The sequence below is a fragment of the Abramis brama genome (genome assembly GCF_963993115.1).
Source record: "Abramis brama genome assembly, chromosome: 16".
Lineage (NCBI taxonomy): Eukaryota > Metazoa > Chordata > Actinopteri > Cypriniformes > Leuciscidae > Abramis > Abramis brama.
In genome coordinates this window covers 18,546,612-18,552,611 of record NC_139978.1, presented here as the reverse complement: position 1 = coordinate 18,552,611, position 6,000 = coordinate 18,546,612, and the positions used below count along the sequence as shown (strand labels likewise).

The 6,000-nt window shown below is 38.8% G+C and overlaps 1 protein-coding gene across 3 annotated transcripts in view; it reads right to left on the bottom strand.

Annotated features, from left to right (window-relative positions):
• Positions 1-6,000, bottom strand: part of mvb12bb (multivesicular body subunit 12Bb) — a 53,722-nt gene that overhangs the window by 26,635 nt on the left and 21,087 nt on the right. The window lies entirely within an intron of this gene.

The following is a 6,000-nucleotide window of genomic DNA, read 5'->3' as shown; positions in this document are numbered from 1 at the left end:
GCAATAATGAATATATATTTTCAAAAGGAACACCATATTCAATGTAAAGATTCTAGAAGGAGATATTCACAGACTGTGTTATATAGAAAAGTTTTTGCTTTCTAGAATTTCAGTGTTCACTGATAGAACTGCTTATTTGCACATGCTGCCTGAGGAATTATGAGGGAATTATGCGAATCAGGTAACAACGCAAACACATGCTGCAAAATCTGTCATGAATGCAATTTACACCGTGCAGTTCAAAGTGTCTACGAAGTGCTAAGTTGTGAATGATGCACCAAACTGCTGAGATCTGGCATACTTTACTGGGACTGTACAATATCACTGCGATCCACACCTTAATCAGCTCTTTAAAAAGTTCTTAAAGCTAGAATATAAATGTAATCGGAATCATTGATGGTGGGTCTCCATCTTTAACTACTGTGAATCACTGACTCCAACTGATCATTAACCTCCCATTTTCTCTCCCTCCCTGTCTGTGGCTCTTAGGTGCCTGTGAGCGGTTGTCATGGAGTCATGGTAATAAGAAGAGTTAAGAGACAGGATGCTATAAGACACACACACACACACACACACACACACACACACGTTGGTTTTCCATGTTTTATGGAGATTTTCCATAGACATCATACGTTTTATACTGTACAAACTGCATATTCTATCTTCTAACCCTACCCATCACAGATTTCAGATATTGCCATATTTGTGGGGACATTTTGTCCCCATAACATAGAGTTTACCAGGAACACACACACACGCACGCATGCACGCACACACACACACCTTGGTATTGGTGGTTTATGGGGACATTCCATAGGAATAATGTTTTTTATACTGTACAAACGGTCTATTTTATCCCCTCAAACTAATCCTACACCTAAACCTACCCATCACAGAAAACGTTCTGCATTTTTACATTTTTAATAAAAAATCGTTTTGTTTATTTTGGGTTTTGAATTACAAGGACATCACCATGTCCTAATGTAGGGGGCGTGGCCTGAAACCTGAATACACCAAAATATTAGGACTTTGTATCCTCATAATGTAGGTCAGCGCGTGCACACACACACACACACACACACACACACACACACACACACACACACACACACAGATCAACAACAGCAGCAGCCCAGAAACAGTCCTAAAACTCACAGTTACACTCTCTCTCTCTCCCTCTCTCGCTCTCTCTCTCACACACACACAAAGAGATCAACAACAGCAGCAGCAGCAGAAGCCCAGAAACAGTCCTAAAACTCACAGTTACACACACTCTCTCTCTCTGTTTCTCTATAACACACACACACACACACACACACACCTCATCAGTCCAAGGAGGGTGTCTGTGGTTAAGGTCATTAGTGTCACCCTGCATGGACAGCTAAAGTGTTGGACTTACTTTTCCTTGGAGTTTTACACTAGATTCCTTTTATACCATAGGAGTGCCAATGAATCTAATAATTTTGTGGTAATGCTAAAAAGATTCTGCAAACCAAATTATCTGATCAAAATCCATACAATAATTTACAATAATGAAATGTGATGAATATAATTATGTAAATATCAATAGTAGTATATAGTAGTAGTAGTAGTTATATATAATAAATAATTATTATTATTATTTCTTAAAATTATTTATTTTATAATAAATGCTAGTATTTAAATATACTAAATTTAATTGTAAACTGAACAAAAACAAATACTACTTCTACTACATTTATACTTGAATAAATGCAATTTATTATAATATTAATAATACAAAATTAGAATAACATTTGCATAAACAAAAGAAGCCTCTGATGATTTCAAGTCAAACTGCTTAACCATATCAAAGTTTTGGGGAAGAGCAAAAATAGCATGCACTGCACTTCATGGACAGTTTGAACTTGCTCTCCTCATCAATCAGGCGCTGGTGAATTACACTCTCTGACTCACTCACGGGAATCAATAAATTCAGTGCCTCGCTGCCTGAGTTTCTCTGCATCAGGAGCGCTGCATAATTCTGCTTTAGACATGCTTTGAAGACCAAATGAGCATCTCCAACAGGTTACAGGATGCATCAGATGCATTAAAGTCAGACGGAGTCATGTTTGGAAGAAGATTAGGAGCAAAGTGACACCGCCAAGGGGAGTAAGATGTCATTTAGGCGGCGGGAGAATCCAGAGTTTGAGAGTAAGTTAGGAAGGTAAGTGCAGAAGTGGATGTTGGAAAAGCTTCTGAAATGTGATATCAATGCAAAGCAGGAGATGCCTAGATGTTGAAAATGGAAGACGGGTATGTCTGAAATAAATAGATGAAATGGTTGAAGTGCTCGGGCCGGGCAAAGGATGCAAATGCAAATCTAGTTGGCTACTTTGTTGTAGAAATCTGCTATGCAAAGGCAAAAGCCAAATTAGAAAAACAGTCATCTATCCTTTCTGGAAGCACTTTTTTTAGTCAAACACTGTCCACCAGAGATCAACTGTACATATTCATCCGAATAAATGAATGGTAATTGTGGGTCAGCTCATGAGTAAACTGAAGACAGGTCTGTCCTGAGTGGCTACTCTGCATTTCTATCAGGTGTGATGAGATAAATAAATGCAGTAATTTCTATCAGAGGCAATAAAACATGCTTCCTGACAGCCTGTGGTATTTATGAACTGAAGCCTGCAACTCAGATTTATTTCTCTCGATGGGGCCGACTTCTCCCTGTTCATCTGCATCAGCATTTGCCCGTGTTCAATTCGGCCCAATGGTGAATTTTTAAAAGGTTGGCATCAATCTTGTGGAACCGATTGCCACATTTAATGAAGACTTCCCTTCGTTTGCAAAGGTTGACTCGAACGCAGGGGGGAGAGAAAGCCGGGGACATGGCTCTACGCGCATCCAGACATTTCACAAACAGCCATAAACTGAAAGGAGATGGTCCGGATGCTCTTTCGTCGAAACTGGCCTCAACTACCCCAGTCACTGGAGCAAGCCAAAACAATAGCGAATAATACCGAGCGATACAGAAAATGGAAATGAGATATATTCAGTGAAAAGCCTGTTTACGACACACAAATCTATTTGGACGTAAAACATCACCAATTTGATAAGGTCAAAATTGAGATAAGAGTTGGTCTTTAGAAAAGTGACCATTTTAAGATTATCTAACATCTTGTGTGTTTAAAATGCAGTATTTATATAGAGCAACTCATTGTGTCAGTGTCAAGCACCCAGAAAAACATCTCCAGAACTTTTTGTCTCTGTGCCGCCTCTCAAAAAGTGAAATAAAATATAAGCTTGAATCAATATAAGTTGCAGGAGCAAGCGTTTTCCAATCTTCAGAGCTGTCAAACAGTGTAACCATACTCAATCCCAATTCTTTGCTTTTTACATTTTGGGGTACACTGTGTTTGGGTAGCATATGGCATATCAATTACACATCTAATTCTTAAAATATAAACATGGCTACATAATCAATGGCAGCGCGAGGCTTGCATTACGTCGGCCACTGGAGTTTTGAGTACAATTAATCATCATTCAAACCCATCAGAGCCACAGTGACACAAATCCCATTTTGAATATCTAAATATACCATAATACCTCCAAGAATTAAAACAGAACTGGGATTAAGATGTAAAGAATTGCAACATTTAGCTTGTACACAACAACATACGTTAAAAAGAAAGGGAGAAAGCCTCAAACGGATTCTGTATCTTAAGACATTTTAGATGTTCAACATGCTCCACTTAGATCTACGGATGACGAAGAGGCCAAGAAAGATCAGAGTTTGAAGACAGACGAAGGTCTCGAGGCACAAACTGAGGACAGTTGATGGTTGATTCCTAATAAGGCCAAATGGAAGACAAGTGGACACAAAGACAAGCGCTCAAGAATATCACAATGCCTGGTAGGAGGAGGAAGAGGCTTGACTTGGGATGAAGGACTGGACAAATTAGAGGAGACAGGCACATACGAGCGGTGTAGGTAGACTAAAAGAAGACAAAATTGTGCTCGGACTAACACTAATGATGAAACGGAACACAATTTCATGTACTTTAAAACTGTTGCACGAACCAAAAGAGTCGCCACGGTATTTACAGGCAAGGCAAAATTACAACCCGGAAAATTTCAAGAGGCACGTAAAAGGAGCCAATTAGTCAGAGTAATCTCAATATCAAAAGCCCAATCCCACATGCTGGAATCTCCACGGGTGGCTGATGAGAAACTCAAGAAGGCATCGACGTAGAAGCGGAAGCACAAGTCCGTCTCGGGGAGGAGACGTCTAGAACATCTGTCATACTGTGGACAATTTGCCAAAGCCTTCGGTGAGGCAAAGACTGGGATAAAAACTATATATAAAAATAATACTGTGCGAACTGAGAGGAATCTGGAAGCCGGTGTTTTGACACTCATCCGAGATCCTCGATGACAACACCTCAGCGCTCGCTCCGAGCAGGCAGCCCACACAACCTACGGCTTGTAGACAGCTGATTTCTGCAGTGGCGGCTTTCCCGCTTGTCATTACCCCACTTAAAGTTCCATGTCAGGTGTGGAGAAGGAAGAATCTTGAAGAATTCCGTAGCGGAATATGGGAGTGTAGAATCTCTAAAGAGCCACAGATCTTTGCTGATGATTCTATTGTTTGTGGCACTGCTCAGTTTCAGTTTACTTGATGTGTATGGAAATTTGCACGCTTTTTAGGGCTTTCCGGGAAAGGGTACACAGAAAAGTGTCTGGAAAACACATTTGAGGATGGTGTCACAACAGATCTCGTACAAGCCCTGCCTTCCCTGAGAACTGGTAGATCAGCCATTGTTTGGAATGCAGATGTTGAGTAGGTGACACGGAGGTCACTGAAACCAACAAAGAGCGGAAAGATTGACACCCGTCCATCAGTGCTACTCTTACGCTGCGTAGAGTACATGCATTATTTTTTTGCAGTATTATTTATTTTTTGTCATATTATAACTTTTGTCTTTGCTGTTTTCTTGAGATCACAACTTTAACTCCTGTAATTTTGGCAATACGCAAGTTATTTAAAATAAAATCAACATTTACTTGATATATTTTATTATAAAATAAACAAAAAATGTATAAATAAAATAAAATAAAATTGGTTTGGTGGTACTAATATCACAGAAATGAAATGGTTAACTTTTAAGGTTATCCTGTGATGTATACAAATATATGGTACTAAACGCCTGTTATTACAGACCACATAAACCCAAAATACAACACTTAATTTGATTCAATATGTTAACAGGGTGGTCTTTTATTTCTTAAAGTGAAATGCCTGATCTAGATTGCAAACTTTTTTGAAGTAATTTTTTGTTTTTAAAGTTCTTTCAAAGTTGCCAATGTGGTCGTATATTTACTGACCTCCAGTAGTGAATCAGTGGAGTGAATCATGGGACGGCATAAAAAAAATCTTCCTGCTCACAATGGGGAATATGCTTGACCTTTACATTTATACTGTTCGGCTTTTGGATATAAAAACTTTCCCTGTCTTACTGTATATTGCCCTATCATTCAGAGAGAAATGCCTGAAACCTTGATTCTATGAAGAAAAAGAGAAACCGAAATATTAACACAAGGCAACTTTATGTTCTCTGTCAATCTAGAGGTCAGATTTCAGAGCAAGAGATGACAGTTTTATCAGGACGACAAATGGCAGCAAAGAGAGGAGAAGAAGATCTGTTGTAGACTTTAAAGAGCTCACCCTGAAGAACAACAACCCTAAAATCTATGGTTCTGGAACTGGATTAAACGGGCCTAGTTTGAATGAAATGGGGGTCACAAACTTGACACCAGGCAATTTGATGCCAGATACAGTATTCACAGTGCAATACTAACACCTAAAACATAAGATTGTCAGTAAAAATAAAATGTTGAACATTTAATGTACACATAAGCATTAATATTAGTAATATAAATATAAGCAAGACAAAGTGGAGAAATGGACAAAAAAAATGAGATTCATGGAAATGCTTTGAAATTTCAAACAGGCAGCAAGGGAAACTGTGATTTGAA